General features: G+C 39.7%; 1 protein-coding gene across 1 annotated transcript in view; it reads right to left on the bottom strand.

Moving 5' to 3' along the window:
* Positions 1 to 18,616, bottom strand: part of THRB (thyroid hormone receptor beta) — a 256,789-nt gene that overhangs the window by 193,065 nt on the left and 45,108 nt on the right. The window contains exon 2 of the mRNA XM_075271371.1: positions 5,291 to 5,402. The gene's annotated coding sequence lies outside the window, so the exon portion shown is untranslated. The remainder of the gene's footprint in view (positions 1 to 5,290; positions 5,403 to 18,616) is intronic.

The raw sequence follows: 18,616 nt of genomic DNA, 5'->3' as shown, positions 1-18,616 counted from the left end.
TTATAGTAAGATTAAAAACATGGGAACTGCTAAATACAGTATATGCAGAGCATTCAATTACCAGCAATGAATTGCATATCAATTGATAACTGCACTGAGGGTGGGGATAGTCCATGACACCCATGTTTCCAGTTACAATCTTTAAACTTTAATTGATTATTTCTTATTAACAATCAATTAAAGTTTAAAAATGTAATGCTTGAGGCCTGCGACGCACTGTGTCTCTTCTATCTTAGGGTATATTCACACATTGCAGCAGTTTTTCTACTCTTTTGCACAAAATTGCAACAAAAGCAATGTAGTTTTATACAATGGTGCCACAGCAAAAAAATACCATTAAACCCCAACATGTGAACTTGTGAAAAGTCCAACCACACTAGTCCAATACATTTATTTAGCAAAGAATTGGATTTTTCAGGCTTATTTTTACTGAGTACTCAAGGCAAAATGTATACAGAATAAACAAGTTCTGGACTGAACACGGTGACAAGTCATCCATCACTCCTGTGTTGTAGTAAAAGACGGCCAAATCTTGGGATAGCAGCAAGATTTTTTTCTGACTTAATTTCTCATTGGAAAACATTCAGGTCTTGAAATGCGTGAAACTTTTTTGTGACTAATACATAAAATTGTGTTCTCATAAATCCTCTATCTATATATTATCTATCTATCTAATTATCTATCTATCTATCTATCTATCTATCTATCTATCTGCTATCCATCCATCTATCTATCTGTCTATTATCTATCTATCTATCTAATCATCTATCTATCTATCTATCTATCTATCTACTTGATTTTGAACTTTTTCACTTTAACTGAGGGATTCATTGGAGTCTTGGAGTCCTCTGATGATCATGTGATTGCCAGGTCAGATAGAAGCAGTGGTATTAGTTACTGAGATCTGTGTAAGCCACAAGTTAGAAGACTAATCTCACAAAACGAGTGCGCAAGATTTCAGGACAGGAGCCCCACTAGGGTCATCTTCATCAAAAGTGGGATACAGCAGGGACTGTGACTCAGTATAACAATAAGATGCCCACCCAACTCAAGGTACATGCTCCACATATTGAGCAGTACTTGAACAGAAAATTCTTAAAGGGCTAGTTCACACGGAGTTAACGCGCGCGCATTCTGGCACGTATACATGTGTCAGAGTGTGAGCGCTCAAAACAGATCACATTCATTTCAAATTCATTTACTGAGGCTAATGTACCAGTGCATGTGACCGTATGGGGGCACAATGTATAAGAAAAATATGTAAATAAAAAAGAAATGAAGTAAAATTAAAAAAAACTCCAATATCATGCCCTCATAGGTTCTAGGCCCACTCCTGTGGCAAAACAACACTATGTATTAACTATATAAAAATGACCATAAGGGTCCATTCACACTGAGGAAAATGGTGAGTAATTTGGTGTGGAATTTCAGCGCTGAAAAAAAAAGGTTTGCATTGACTTCAATGGGTTCCCTTTTTCTGCTAGCATTGAAGTCAATGGGAGGCTTTTTTTTCAGCGCTGAAATTCCACACCAAATTCCTCAACATTTTCCTCCGTGTGAATGGACCCTTACAGAGATGTAAAATTCATTTTACAATTCAGTCAGTAGAATTAAGGGGCAACACGGTGGCTCAATGATTAGCACTGCAGCCTTGCAGCGCTGGAGTCCTGGGTTTGAATCCCACCAGGAACAACATCTGCAAGGAGTTTGTATGTTCTCCCCATTCTACAAAGACATACTGATAGGAAAAAAAATGTACATTGTGATCCCTATATGGGGCTCACAATCTACATTTAAAAAAATTAAAAAATTAATTCAGTAGAAATTTGTGCTATTAAAAAAATGCGAAAAATGTTAAAACCAGAAATGTTTCCTCTCTTTTTTTGTTTACATTTTCCTGAATATAAAAAAAATGCAAAAATAAAAATTGCAAAAAATAAAGCCCCATGTATTACCGAAAAAAAGATTAAAACATTATTTCAATCTGAACAAATAAAATATTTTAGTCCTAATAAAAAAAAAACGTACAAAAACCATGAAAATGTGTCTGGTCTCAACCAGGGAAAATGGCTTGGTCCTGAAATGGTTAAAGTGGGGCTGCATAGCGTTTTACTGTGAACATGGTTGGAATCACTGTAATGTAACGTGTCCTTAGTTTACTATAGCTAAACCTGATGACAGGTTCCCTTTAGGTAGTCATAAAAAGATATTTTTATTTGGAACTGCTGTGCGTGGCCCTGAAATCCATGATCACTCGTAGTCAAAAAGTAAAAAGGTGAAAAGTCAATATTTAACAAATCCACACATTTCATCATATTCCCACTTCAATGACAGTATCTGAAAGCAGAACTTTTCCTTTTCAGACTTAGTCAACAAGAATGTCACATGTCAGCATTGAAAATGCCGTAATAAATGTCTCGAGCTGACTAACACACAATTGTTGGACACATTATGCAAGTCAATTATACAGCTGAAAACATTACTGACATTACTAAACTTCAGTAGGATTTCTAGAAGTTAAACATAAAGGCGATGCCATTACTAGTTCTATTACAATTCCAAAGGTATTCGTGCACAATGCTAAAGCCAGGTATTGTTCAGCCAACGTGTTATTAATGCAGCGTGAAATGAAGCAATGCAATGCAATGCAAAAAAAAAATACTGGTAACGAACTGGAGACTCCACTTGACTACATTTAACATGTAATACATTTACTGTATGTTGTCACACGTGTTCTAGAAGCTTTAAGGACCTTTTAACAGGATTCTATCATTAGAATTCCCTTTTTTAACTAAGTACACGTAGGAATATCCTTAAGAAAGGCCATTCTTCTCTTACTTTTATTATTCTGATCCGCGACACTGTTCCTGAGAAATATTTTCTTTCTTCCTTATGTAAATGAGTTTTCAGACAGCACTGGGGACGTCCCCTGTGCTGTTTGTATACTCTCCAGCGACACCTCCATCTTCTTCTCCTGTGTCATCTTAATGTCTTCATCCAAAAGCGCTGACTATGCATGTCTGGCAGCCATATTCCTGTGGCCGAACAGAAGAGGCCACAGGAAAATGGCTGATGGACACACGCAGTCAGCTATTCGCAGTCGACGCTTTTGGATGAAGACACGAAGGTGACATGAGAGAAGAGGCGGTCCGGAGAAGAAGATGGAGGCGTCACTGGAGAGTTTTCAGACAGCACAGAGGACGCCCCCAGTGCTGTCTGAAAACTCATTTACATAAGGAAGAAAGAAGATATTTCTGAGGAACAGTGGCACGGATCAGAATAATAAAGGTAGGAGAAGAATAGCCTTTCTTAAGGCTATTCCTACGTGTACTTAGTTAATAAAGGGCATTCTAATGATAGAATCCCTTTAACATAAACAAAGTACACAAAGATTTTAGGGAAAGTTATTCTTACAATACTGTCAGGGCTGTGGAGTCATGAGGTGGGAGATGGGCCCAGTTTTGAGTGAAGCCAGAAAAAAGTTATGTACTCTAACTTCAAAATAAAAATATATACTATATTACACAATTATTGATAATGTATATAATATTAGATTAGATACTGGGGGGGATTTATCATTCTCACTATGCCAGACTTGTGCAGGAACCTCCTGGGCCTTTATTGACGTACGATAAGTTGCCTCATAGTTTGTCTCATATTTATGTTCACAGGCATTCAGTCAGTAGCTTTTTCCTGAATTAGAGGAGCTTTACTGTGTCTGTCTAGCCATGGTTGTCAGCCACTTACAGTATGTCGGTCTCAGGCTGCAGGTTATAGAAGTCAGGACTAGACATTTGGCTTACTGACTCCACAGCTCTGGATACTGTATTGTATACCCATAAAGAGATGTTCAGTCTGTGTACCTTATGAAGAGGCTCAAGCCTCAACATGCATTGTAATTATTGAGGCTAATAACTTTCTACTGTATTGATGACATGACTGACTGAATGTGGTCCTTTCTCTGAAGTCAAGAACACTTTTTATGCTTAGAGAGAATCGGTTGGGTTGATTGAGACACTAAACCATCCTCTGGACCTTATAGAAATGGGGTTTAGTGTCCCAAATCCCCCTGTTTTAAAACTATTTGTTAAAAAAACTAAACCTTAATACTTACTTAGAGATGAGTCTGGTGAGTGTCATCGGACTCATCTCTGGTGCTCCCAGGGCCAGTTCTTCAGTGAAGCTGAGGACATACACCCCGGCTTCACTGCGCAAGTGCTAGAGGTACGGTCCATGCGCACTGAATTCGTGGTGTACTCCTATGGCTTCAGTAAAGAACTGGCGTGGGGAGTACAGTAGCAGGGTAAGTATAAATTTTTTTATTTTTATTATGCACATGCATTGCTTTATTACAGGGTGATTTGGAACACTGAATCCCTGGGCCACAAGGACCTGTGGATAGTTTAGTGACCCAAATCACTCTGACAGATTCCCTTTAACCAGATCCTAATACGTGAAAGGTAAGAACTGTATTGTAAGTGACACCCTCAGGGATGTAGCTCTACAAGGGTGCCCAAGTAGCATTCGCACCCAGTTTCTGATGCCTGAGGGGGCCTCTCTATGACAGAAGTATTATAAACGTAACACGGTAGGTAGGGGCTCTGTTACAAATTCTGTATTAGGGTCCATAAACTTCAGGTTACATCTCCAGACCACTTAGACTAACCTTTTTCAAATCCTCAAATCCTTTACTTTTGCTATTCAATTGGAAACGGTTACAACTTATTCTGAATTATCTCAAAGGTCATATCCCAAAGGCAGGAAGGCTGAACCAGCTGCGAAGAAATGCTATAAAATCCAGGAATAGACATCGTGTACTATCAGAGGAGTGGCCCATTTCCAAGTATTAGTATAGCTGACGATATTGGAAGCACTTTATGTCCATCTGGGTGCTGGGTTTGAACATTTTAATAAAAAGCAACTTAACAATTTGCTTTTTATAAGATGCAAGGTAAAATGTGTATTCTAGATGCAGTATACAACACTGAAGAAAGTAATAAAGTAAAAATCTTTCCACTGTAAACAAATTCAACATGGAAACAGAGGACCACTTCCGTAATGACCCAACATACCAAATATTAGATCTATTTATTACACAGTCTGGTCTATAACTAAGGGGCCAACTAACATGGCAATATGAAAGAATCAATGAACCTAAAAGGAATACGGACACAATATACATTTTCCAAGCAGAAACGCCTACAACCTAAATAACAACTTACTACTCTTAGATTTAGATATCATCTCCATTATTACTTTTTCTATGCAATTTTCTTATATGAACACTTACTAGGCATTCATGACCATAATCCTCTTGGATAAGCTCCTACCATGTGACCATCAAATCGTCTTCAGCCTTGTTTTGTTGGAGGAACTGCAAAATCACTTCTTGGGTTCTAAAACTGAAGAGCAAGACAAAGACTTTCAGATTCAATACTATCAGAAATACACAATTATAATACAGTTTTTGTGGTTGTGTATTTGTATCTTTTTAAGAGGTTCCATAAAATATGTAGCTATACATAGATGCAATGACCATTCACATATATTTCAATGGGTTGATATACATAATAAGGAACATTTCATTTTTAGCATTTTTCATGTTTCCCACCACAAACTGTTTATATTAAAAATTCTATCCATGACTTTATAATCCAGAAACTCATCAAATCCATTCACTGGTATAGTATGCTGTTCTAAACATGACCTGTATTCATCCATTTACTACAGTCATATAGTCATTTTTAATAAAGAAGTAGAAATGTTCTATTCAACTGTATTTTGTTCTTTTGTTAGTTCCCAGTGATGTATAAAGTGGTGCAAAAGCGTTGTGAGTTCTTTGAAAAGGGCAGAGGATTCATTGTCATTTGGCATGTGCTTCACGCTACATTTAAAGAGGACCTTTCATCAGATTGGGCACAAGCAGTTCTATATACTGCTGGAAAGCTGAATCTGTGCCCCGGGTAAAGCCCTTCTGCCCAGCAGGGCCTATCGCGCTGTACTGTGGAGTGGGTTCCTCCCCGCTCACACTGTACAGTGCGATAGGCGTATTTTTTCTCCCTAACACGTCGGAATAGCATTAAGAAAGGCTATTCGTCTCCTACCTTTCGTTGTCTTCTCCGGGCCGCCGTTCGGTAGAAATACAATTTTTTTCAAGTATGCAAATGAGTTCGATTGCAGCACTGGGGGCGTGCCCCAGAGCTCAAACAGCATTGGGGGCGTCCCCAATGCTGTGAGAGAACTCTCTCCAGCGCCACCTCAATCTTCTTCAGGAACATCCTCTTCTTGTGTCTTATTCCGGTGTAGGCGGTGAAAGTTGTAGGCCTCAGGACAGGGCAGAGCCGACTGCGCATGCCCACAGGCCACAAGAAAATGGCCTCTTACTTACTGTTTAAGTGGCCATTTTTTTTGTGGCCCTGGGCATGCGCAGTCGCCTCTGCCCAGACCTACAAGTTACACTAAACTGATGATCAAGTTGTGAAGTGAATGGCCCTAGACATCAGAGACATCACCAAAGACAATGAAGCAAAGATGGATCAAGTTATTACTGAATCAGTCAGATATTTAGGCCAGGTTCACGTGGGTTTTTTTGGTCTGCTCCGGATTAGGCTCAAATGAATGAGCCTAGTCAGGAGGAGGGAGTGTCATCAGGCGGATTCGCAAGGCGACTCCGCGTGAAGAATGAGCATGTCTGTTCTTTTTTCCGGGAGCCAGAGCAAACGGCTCCCGGAAAAAAGAACTGACTGACTCCCATTGATTTCAATGGGAGCAGTCTTTTTGGTTAGGATTTTGTGGCTGATACGGCCTCAAAATCCTGACCAAAATACTCCATGTAAACTCAGCCTCAGGAATTCTGCATACACCCAGTGGACACTTCTGCCCTATTCGCCCTTTAGCAGGTGTAAGTCTGTATTCTAAGCACACAGCCATTAGTTTCACTAGCCACAATAGGGTAAAGCCAGTTTGTAGAGATAAAACCTAGTGAAAGTTTCCCTTCAAGAAAGGAGAACATTACCAACATATTTTGTCCACACATGACATCTGGAGGTGGATTGGAATGATCTAAATACTATTCTTATGAATTTCCTTAGTAATATTCCAAAGAATTCAAGTCCAAACAAGTCCAAGTTTTGTTTTTCTAAAAATGTATGAGACAATGCTCTGATGCAGTGTTTTTCTGCAGACGTGGAAACTCTGAAGATAAAATGACTTCTTAGAGAAAATGCTCAAATGTAATTATTTTACAAAGGAACATTCTTTCAAAAAAGATTAAAGCTGCAGAACATATAACAGGACTGCTAATATAGTCACATATGTATAAGTCGTGATCATGGAGACGTATATTTTCCTGGACTTAGTAATTCTACTGCTCTTTAGCCATTCTTTATCCAGCGGCTCCATACAGTAACAGAATGCATGTACCTGCCCAGCAGCCTTAGATAAAGCATACGGCTCAATTGCATCTTGACATTACCATTAAAGGCAAAATCTAACTACAGTTTTATCCTGCACTTTCCTTACACTGAACTTATGTCTCAGTTGAAGATCAATGTCTAATGCCTAATAGTTAGAGAGTGTAAACATAGATAAGACAGTCTTAGACTCTGCCAGCTATATGTGGGAGATGCAGGATGATAAATCTGGCACATCTTTCTAATGACTGGGGGTATTTATCAAGACCGACTTATTGTATGCAGGTATTTCTGTTCACAGAGCTGGCAGAGTGTGAACTTAAAGAGGACCCTTCATGGGTTCGGGCACAGGCAGTTTTATACAGTATACTGCTGGAAAGCCAACTGTGCGCTGAATTCGATGCACTGTCGGCTTTCCCGATCGGTGCCCCGGGTGAACAGCTATCGGTTCCGCTACCGAAGCTCTTCACAATCTGAAGGGCGTTCCTGACAGTCTGTCAGGAACGTCCTTCTCCACAGCAGCGCCTATCGCGCTGTACAGTGTGAGAGGGGAGAAACGCTCCCTCCCACTGCTCACAGTGCTTGTCCATAGAAAAGTATTATCAGGAGGGGAGGGGGCATTCCTGCCCGCTCACACTGTACAGCGTGATAGACGCTGCTGTGGAGAAGGATGTTCCTGACAGACTGTAAAGAGCTACGGTACCAGGTCCGCTAGCTCTTTACCCGGGGCACACATCGGGAAAGCCGACAGTGCACTGAATTCAGTGCACTGTCGGCTTTCCAGCAGTATATAGAACTGCCTGTGCCCAAATCGGTGAAAGGTCCTCTTTAAGGATAAGTCAACAATATTATTTGCCCGCAAAACCTCCTTAGGCTAAGTCCCCACGTTGCAGAAACGCAGGCTTTTTTTGTTACAGATTTTGCTGTGGATTTAACAGAAGGGAAACGTCTAAGTGCTTCCTATGTTTTCCATTCTTTCTCAAGTCACTTCTGATTTTGGCTCAAAAAACTGCAACAATAAACACTGTTTCTGCATCGTGGGGCCTCAGCCGTAAGGTTTTCACAATTGTCTAAAATGTCTTGGTATACTGAAGCATTGAGATTTCCCTGAGCTGGAGGCCTAGGCCAAACTCTGCTAAACAACTACATAGCATTACCCCTTCCTCATCAAACGTTATGGTTGGCACAATGCATTAAAACTGCTAAGGTTTTCTTCTGTTTATCAAACCCGGAGTCATCCATCAGACTGCCATATAGAGAAGAGTTATTTGTCATTCCATAGAGCACATTTTCTATCAGTCAGTATGCTTTACAGCACTTCATCCAGCACTTGGCATTGTGCTTGGAGACGGCAGGTTTGTGTACAGTTGCTTAGCCATGGAAACCTATGCCATTAAGTTCCCAAAACACAATTCTTATGCTGAAGAGGAGGTCTGGAAGTCTGCAGATATTGGCTCAGCAGAGTTGGTGACTTTTATGCAGTATGTGGCCCGGCACACAGTGACCCCACTCTGTAAGTCTACGTTGTCTATGATTTCTAAACACTTCCACGTTTCATGGAAAAACTAACTGATTTGCAACAGTGACATCCTAATACAATACCACGCTGGAAATCTGTGGGCTTTTTAAGACGACCCATTCTTTCATAAATGTTTGTACACCTGTAACGATGATTAAGATGGGTGTCCTAATAATCTTCACCATACAGTATATAGTAAAACTCCAATGAACACTCCACTATTTGGATATTTTTTAATGATAATGTGGTTCGATGTCTTCCACCTATGTCCATTCTATTGACCAGCAATTTGGTGCTTTCTAACATGAGCAATAATGAATAAGCTAATTATATTCCATCCCTGGCATGGGTCCTATTTTGTATACAGGGACATATCAAATGAGGCCAGAGAAAATTCCATCGAATTACAGCATGCTGCATTTTCCATGAATAGCAAAGCTGGAACTGGAGGGAATTGGAGATATTTTAACAAGCAACCCCAAGTGTCTTATTAAAAGACACAGGTTTAACAAATTACTTACAATATGACTTCTGTGTGTCATCTATGTGATAGAACAGCGTATATTTCACTTAGGAAGGGAAAATGTTTACCATGTAGATTTTCTATCAGTATTTGTGTCAGCTCAGGATTGTGCAAGTTGTGACCTGACAGTTTAATCTACACACCAAATGTGAAAAACAGATGTATTTAAATAGCTTATGATAAGGAATGCTAGTAAACCTGTTGATACTATATAAAAGACTTTACAAAATGTGTCCTAAGAAAAAGTTCAAGTTACAGTATGTGGCAATATATTTGGCAAGTGTCTGCAGAAATACACAGGAAAGATCGACTATCACCTTTCTCTGTCACCAATCCTTTGACTGTAAAGCAGGGAGTGGCTCAGCCTATGAAATAATGTAAAAAGAATGCAAACTTATACAGTGCATACAAAGGTATCCTTGTTCTACAAGTGAATATCATGTTCTTCTAGCATCTAATATTCTCTATTAATTCATTACTTAATAAGTCTTTATAGCATTTAGGGGATGTATAGACATACAGATATGGGACCAAATGATAAGTTATCTTTTATTGCAGTCTGCAGCTTTTTCTACTAATACAAAGGTCTGTGCAAACCCATTGCACTCCCTCATTGTTAAATGGTAAAATTTCACTGCCTAGGAGGAGTCATAAAGTTTATCCTATACTGATAATTAACAACTCAATAATAAAATATTAAGTAAGTTTCCAAGCTGCCCCTACAGTTGTCTGCAAGCAGCCAGAATTTTATCATCAAGTCTAGAGCTCACATTTACTAACACTATAGTCAAAGCAAAGGAGGTATCTGGGGTAATTCATGCCAAATCTGCAATGGTTTTGGAAATCACAGCATATTTACTGAGCACATTTTTCCGCAATGTATGGCATCCCATTTGCAGGGACTGTAAAACGCCACTTTTTTCTCTCGGCCTTTCCACACGGCCAAACGGCAGCTTTAGGGCCCCTTCACACGGCGGATACGCTCACTGCTTTGGAGTGTGTAAACGTTCCGTAGCAGCGGCGTCTAAAGCAGTTCCCATTGTTTTCTATGGGAGCCGGCATACGTGCGCTCCCCATAGAAATGAATGGAAAAAGCAGCCCAATCATTTCTATGGCGAGCGCGCGTCTGCCGGCTCCCATAGAAAACAATGCGATCTGCTTTTAGACGCCGCTGCTACGGAACGTTTACACGCTCCAAAGCAGTGAGCGTATCCGCCGTGTGAAGGGGCCCTTAGGCCACTTGAGGCCTCGGCCTAAAGGAGATTGTATAATGTTCTACAATTTTCCAATATAATCCCTCATAGTTTTCTAGACATCTACTTGTTTTCATTCATTCTACTTACTTCCAGTGCATGAAAATTAGACCATGGCCAGGTAATATATAGTTCGTAGCATGTAATGAGATGACTCTGAGGAGATTCATCGGTCTCATCTCTAGGTATGCATAGAGGTTTATTTTTTTTCAATGCAGAAGAGGGTGAGCAATAATTCTAGTGGGTGGAATCTAGTTGCACTTATTTGTTGTGCCACCGGATGTGCCCTTTTTGCGCCATTTGTGGTATAACCAACGTGTTCTGTGTCCTAATTCCTTGGATTCCCACCAGGTAGAAAAAGTTTCCATATAAACGGGAGGTTTTCTTGCATCTTTGGGTCTTCTATCCACATTTCTGTTATGGCTACATGTATGTGCTACTGGAACCGAGCCAGACTGGAGGCAAGTGCAAGCCCAGCATGTGCCTGAGAATCAATACTTGTAGGACCTGCAAACCCCTGTAATAAGTGGAGAATTACAATGTGTGGCCCCAGACTATTCTCGTGCTAAGAAGTTGCTGAGTGCTCTGAGTGTCTAACTGAGCAACTTGTATCAGCTACTTTCTGGCTGGACAACATCTACTTAGTAAAACATTGGTGACAATGATCCTGTGAACAGAGTGTGCTTTATTTGTCTAAAACTCTACAAGCATGCATATAATAGGGATCTGGTCGCCCTGTCCTTGGCTATGCCAGTGTAGGGCCAGGGACACAGAGGAGCTGTTGGGGTAGTATTTGGGAAGTAAGTCAGCGGCCCCAGATCCCTACAAGTATGGAATTTTACAGAATTTGGATAAGTTTTGACAATGGTTTCTAATTTTCATGTCAGAAAAAACCATATCAAGCATATTTTAAACAAAAGCACTGTACTTCACAATGTCCAGGGTCTATGAAAAAATGGACATGTAAATAAGCACCAAGATAAATGGAACATAAATGCAGAAGTGGATTTTATATAGAAGGTATTGGAAGAGTGTAAGTAAGCATGGTGACACAGAAAGTGAAGAACTCAACATTCAGACCTTCTCTTTGGTTCTTATGATCCAATAAATTGACTGCTAATTACATGGAAAAAGCATATTTTCTTCAATAGTTCAGCATTACCAAACCTTGTGCTGAATGGTGTATGGAAGCAGTGTTCCAGGTAGATCTAATTTTGTACTAGAGAGAGAAATGACATACCCAGACCTCAAACCGACGTCTATGCCTAAATTGCTGTACTTGGTATATACATATATATATTTATAAAAATCTGTAATATTTTCATAATGCTGCGAAATTCCATTAGTCATTATAACCCTGTGATTTCCTGTAATTTTCTTAAGATGTAATGGAGAATGCTAAAAACACGGTCTAGACACTCATTAATTTCATAAATATCATATCAGCAATTAGCTTAAATGTGCCCTGTGAGAATTTCCATTAGAATCCAAATTACAATATAACAATATTAAAAAGCATGGGAGATGGAGGAATTCTTGCCGTCCTATGTTTAAAGTAATTGTATAGTCTTGAGTTCTGCCTTTGACACAGTAAATTACAGGCGGTATTCTTAAGTGCTATACGGCCTGACTTCATCTGAAAGCCGCCACCTCTGATTAGTATTAGCAAGAAAGAATCTGCAAAAGGTAACACAAAAAAGTCAATAACTGCTGAAAATGTGATTTATATAGCTAGTGATATGACATAGTGTACTGTACGGTAATGTCATCGGTTGTCAGACTGTTTGCAAACAGTCATCTCCTGTCTGTCTGTACGAGCCCTGATTGAGATCCTTCAGAATAATTACAAGTACCTTGTGCTCGAAAACCGCATCAACATAACTAATAAAGTGCTAATAAACCAGATTATTTCCTGCAGCTGAGAGGCAATTACAAACTTCATGTAGAAGCTTCTGCATGAATATAACCTTCTTAAAGGGGCTATGCAGGGCAAATAAAGCTTACCAGTAAATTCCCTGCGCTAAATAAGCCTTGATACTAATATACAGTAACATTCAAAAGTTTTAGGCACCTGTGGCAAAATCTTGCAAAGTAAGAGTGTTCCCAAAATAGTAGTGTTAATAGTTTATTTTTGTCAATTAATAAAATTCAGCAAATGAACAAACAGGAAACTTAAATAGCGATTTGGTGTGACCGCCCTTTGCTTTCAGAACACCATCAGATCTTCTAGGTACACTTGCACACAGTTTGTGAAGGAACGTGCCAGGGAGGATGTACCAAACATCTTGGATAACAGATCTTCAGTGGATGTAGTCTTGCACAAATCTTTAAATCTCTTCGTGTAATCCCAAGCAAAATTGATTATGTTGAGGATTATCTTATCTTATCAGACTCTATGGGGGCCATATCATCATGGGTCATGGGGGCCAATCAATCCAGGACTGCTTCTCCAAAGGGCGGTCACAACAAATATTGATTACATTTAGATTTCACTTTTGTTTCCTCACTGCATTTTGTTAACTAACAAAAATAGATTATGGCACTTCTATTTCCTAAAGTATTCCCACTTTGCAACATTTTCGCCACACCTGCACAGTACAATACAAGAAGCGTGGGAGTGAAATATGCATTGGGGCAGGCAGTTGTGTCTGTATGTGTCAGTGCATGTTATCCATTTATTCCATTCTTGCATTTACATTGTATGAATGTGCTCAGCACAGCTTTTATGTAGATAATATTGTTTGATATTATGGGTTGGCATAGGATACAATATATACAATACACCACAATCTCAGCCTCACATGAACTTTTATCATTTTACTTCTTTTTATCGATATATTTTATGACTAATGTTTCTGCATTTCTATTCTGGATTTTGTGTGTCATTGGTGGTTTGCTTGTAGTTGGCACACAAATTGACTTTGATGATTGTTATGCTTTTGTTTCGTCATTGGTTCTATAGTACAATATAAGCAGATCCCCTGAGGCCCCAATGATTCCATCTGCAGAAGGTGATGGAAATCTGTATATACTGCCTCCCAGTTCTTCGTAACTTTACAGACTTCACTCTACTCTTGCTGCAGCTGCATAGAGTAGAGCAGAGTTGGTCCTGTGATTGAGAGGAGCACTAGCAAGGGAAGGAGAAGAACATGGCTTCCAGTCTCCCCAGCTGCACTCTGGAAATGCAATCAATTTTATATGGGATAGGACATCAATTTTAGAAAAGTATGGTTCCCCCGCAGATCAACCTTTACCCTGTGACTCTGCAAGCTACAGTGCTCACATGTTGCACTTTTAGTACTGGTTGTAGTAAGTTAGGCAGGGGTTGTCCATAGACTTGAATGGGACACCCTCTGCAGCACTCACTATAGCAGCTACTACAGTAAGGTGATTGAGCACTGTCAGGGTATATACATCTGTGTGGGGTCCCAGCAGTCAGACCCCAGCCATTGATGGATGAAAGTTGGATAGCCCAAAAATACTTGCATTAGGGCAGGTTCACACGGAGTATTGTGGCTCGTCATTTGGTACGTACACGCTGCGGGATCTTTTGCGGGCCGTATACGCTCCCATTGTTTTCAATGGGAGCCGGTAATGTACACGCGGCGCTATTTTGCGTCGCCCGCAAAATAGCACCGCGTGTACGGTACCGGCTCCCATTTAAAACAATGGGAGCGTATACGGCCCGCAAAAGATCCCGCAACGTGTACGTACCAAATGACGAGCCACAATACTCCATGTGAACCTGCCCTTAGAGTCTTTGACACGTTGCTTTCCTGCTCTGCCCTTATGTGTTGTTTAACTCCATATGAAGACGACTATTGATTCCCTGTAATGGTTGTCTGAGTTTCCAGCATTCTAATGTTTGCTATCTGAAAATAAATATTGTCTCATTCTCTTATACTGTATCATAAAGATACAATGCATTTTGATACATATGCGTTTCATATCCATGGCAGTCAGTAGAGTATACGTAAGTCCCAGATACATGAAATAGATCTAGATGTTTTATATGTTTTCTGAAATATCAATTCACTTCAGCAATAACACAATACCAGTTATGTCAATGACAACAAGACTATGAAAACATAATCTCTTAACAACAGACATTACATCATTGGCAATAATTCCAGATCTCTTCTGCCAAGAAGCAGTTTAAAAATATGTCCCCAGACAGAAGGAAGGACATCAGAAAGTGCATTGCTCTTGATTACTGCCGTGTCCTTATCATTCTGTATGTCTTACACTATTTCCAGATAACTAATATAGAGATAAAGAAATCATAATTCATGTTCAACAAGAAAAGTAGAACATAACAAACTCCAATGTATGTATATTGCTTGATGCAGCTTGAATAAAGAGAATGAATATACTGCAGGCTTGAAAGGTTATTCATTGCCAAGACAGAAATAACTGGCTGCAAGTCCTGACCAACACGGAAGGACTTGCAGAAAGAATTGCGCAAGCCCTGCTCTACACTGTTTCTGTAACGCCAATAGAAGTTTGTGTTTCTGTAACCGTAGAGCTATGCAAGCAATGGAGCTCAACTGTGCTACACCATTCCCCTGGCTCTCATTCATCTCATTGGGAGATATGGAAACAGTGTAGATCGCCACCACTCACCTCTCTCTGTAAACCCTGTCCTGGTGGTCAGGAGAAGTGGCCATGAATTGCTAAGATGGGAATGGACATTTCATCTACCACTACAGACCGGCTATAGGGGTATAACATCAGTGATCACCTTTGTAGGTTACATTTCCATCAGGTTCATTGTACAGAGAAAGAAATCTAAGCTGAAAATTCAGATAAATGTAAATTGTAATAATAATGATTAATAAAACAAGCTAAAGGTTTGAAGTATTTTAAAGGGATTCTCTCAGTTCTTTTCTGCCCATTAAACTAAATATAGCAGCAGGTGTTTTGTGGCCATGGAGAGAGGCCTCAGATATGAAAATCAGGTTATAAATTCACTCCAGGCTCTACTGAATAAACCCTGCCCGTGCCTATCCATAGGTTATGTTTGATGGCTTCAGTGGTGTCCATAGTCACACTCTGCACTGAAATCTCATGCATGTGCCATCTGATCTTGTGAAGGGCATTTATGTGTACTTTCCCTGATGTGGACACTGCAACCAGTAATGTACTACACATATCCATTCACTGAGCCACAGACTAAAAGTGCTGCGGGAAAAATCACGGCGAAAATGCATTGTGATTTTTCCCACAGCGCTTTTCACTTTCTGCTTCAATTATACCTATATGGAAAACGCCAGAGTTTCTGTAAGTATAATTGACATGTTGCAATTTACATAAATGCTACTTTTTTTTTTATTTTCTCTTCGGACATTTTTCTGCATTGTATGGAGGGATTAACCAGAATCCCATTCACTTTTCAGGTACTGTAAAACACTGCAGTTTTTGCCAAGGTGATGTCTACTACATGGGTCCCAGCCTCACACTGGACAATTCTGGCACAGGACCTCCTACTGGGCACTTGTCACTTCATTAGCACATCACTTGCAACTTCACTGCACAGCTAACTTTATATTCCTAGCAATTAAACCTCTCTCCATAGCTACAAAAGTATGTTTTCAATCCTTTATTACATAGTTGGCAATGTATTATGCTAATTGGGAGTTATAATTTTATTTTCCAAGAAATATTGTACCCACCACTGAAGTTAGACTTACCAGCCAATAGTTTCCAGGATCACTTTCTGACCCCCTTTTTGTATATTGGCACATCAGTCTTTTGGAACATACCCTGTTTCTAGAGAGTCCTAAAATATTACATACAGTGGTCTGTATATTACTGTATTTAATTCCTTCAGAACCCAGGGGGTAAATACCATCAGTACCCAATGAATTGTCTATTTTAATGATTTAAGACGCCTCTGCACTTCTTCCTGGGTTAAGCAGGTGACATTTAATGGGGAATGTGTCTTATTGATAGTCATGTTCCCATTTATTACATTTTCCTGTGTAAATACAGTAGAGAAGAAGGCATTTAACATATTAGCCTTTTCCTCATCCTCCTGCACCATTACTCCCAGACTATGGAAATTTTAGAGAGGGCCTACAGTCTCAGTTTTAACATTCTTGTTATTTATATACTTGAAGAATATTTAGAGCATGGTGGCTCAGTGGTTAGCACTGCAGCGCTGGAGTCCTGGGTTCGAATCCTTCCAAGGACAACATCTGCAAGGAGTTTGTATGTTCTCCCCGTGTTTGCGTGGGTTTCCTCTGGGTACTCCGGTTTCCTCCCACACGCCAAAGACATACTGATAGGGACTGTAGATTGTGAGCCTTATATGGGACAGTGACTGTCAATGTCTGTAAAGCACTGCGGAATATGATGGCGCTATATAAGTAAGCATAATAATAATAAATACTTTTACTGTCAATGAAGCTCTCTGTCTCAATCTCTGCAGCCTTTATCTTTTTTAACACATCTTATTTTTACCTTTATAATTATTTAACACTTCATCACTTCCCTCCTGTTTAAATAATTAAAATGCTTTCTTTTTATCATTTAATGCACCCTCACAGTTTTGTTCAACCACAATGGTTTTCTTTTGTTCCTCACTCGTTTATTCCCATATGGCATACATCTTTCACAGGACATATTTAAGATGCTTTTAAAAATGTCCCATTAGCCTGTTCACTGTTCCAGTTTATGGCTGTAGGTCATCCCTTAGCTGATGAAAATTGGTCTTTCTTAAGTTTAGTGTTTTTGCACCCCAAAAGCTGTGCACCTGTGTATCCATCACATGACCATAGACTGTATATCACCATGGGGTTCCAGATGTTACTACAGTTAAAATTCCTGGACAGAAGGCAGGGACAGTTTTCATGGTAATGGGAGCTGCTCCACTTTCAGCCTGGAGGTCACATGACAACCATGGCGCCGGGACTGTATGAGATGCTGAGTCTTAAAGGACTCATATCAGCTCTACAGTAGGAGGCTGCATTCCTCCTGTAACTGGGGCTAATATATCAGCTTCAGTTGCAGGCGAAATCACCAGGAAAAAAGTAATGATATTATGTCCCCCAAAAGTCTATTATGAGCTTAAGAGTGGCACAATGTATAATACATAAAGACTAACCACTACAACTCCCACAACACCGGTTCTATCCCCCGCCCCAAGTGACACAACAATAAGTGTCACATACTTAACACTTACCTTAAGGGAGAGAGAAAGCTATGTTTAAAACATTTTTGTAGAATTTTGTGCTACTAAAAAAAATATGAAAAAAGTGAACAGACATGTTTCCTCATTTTTTTCTTTACATTTTCTCGGACATTACAATAAGGAAAAACATGCAAAAACAAGAAGACACAAAACATATTTGGATAATCCAAGCAAGAAATGTTTTTACAGCCCTTCAAACTGCATGTACTGAAAATGTGTCCAGTCCTGAACCAGAAAAAAAAAGCCTGACCCTTAAGTGGTTAAAGAGCTTTAATATAAGGTCAGTGAAGAGAAATATGTGCAAATCTCATTTCCAGTTGAACATATATAAACGTTTGTGGAGGTTCTCAGAGCTGCAGCTATGTGAGAGAAAGCTGTGCTCTTGGGAGCAGACATTTTTTTGGACTTCCTGCCATTGAGGACCCTATAGTCAGCTTTTCCCCAGCTCAAAAGGGCTGGTCCCAGCCGCAAATATATATATTTCAACTGCACAATAGAAAAACAGACTGAAGGATCAGCGTCCTTTTAAGACATTATTTAGTCTATGGTGAAATCCTACCTGTTTTGAGAGCATGTGAGGACGTAACCTATTCCTATATGGATTATATGATAAAGTGTCCATCATCTGATTTTAAACATATGCTAGAAATTGGAGAGATCCATGTTACCTCTAGACAGAAGAGACAGAAGGGAAATATGTGATCTATGCAAACAAAC

This window comes from Leptodactylus fuscus, chromosome 4 (assembly GCF_031893055.1).
Source record: "Leptodactylus fuscus isolate aLepFus1 chromosome 4, aLepFus1.hap2, whole genome shotgun sequence".
Lineage (NCBI taxonomy): Eukaryota > Metazoa > Chordata > Amphibia > Anura > Leptodactylidae > Leptodactylus > Leptodactylus fuscus.
This window is presented reverse-complemented; position numbering and strand designations above follow the sequence as displayed.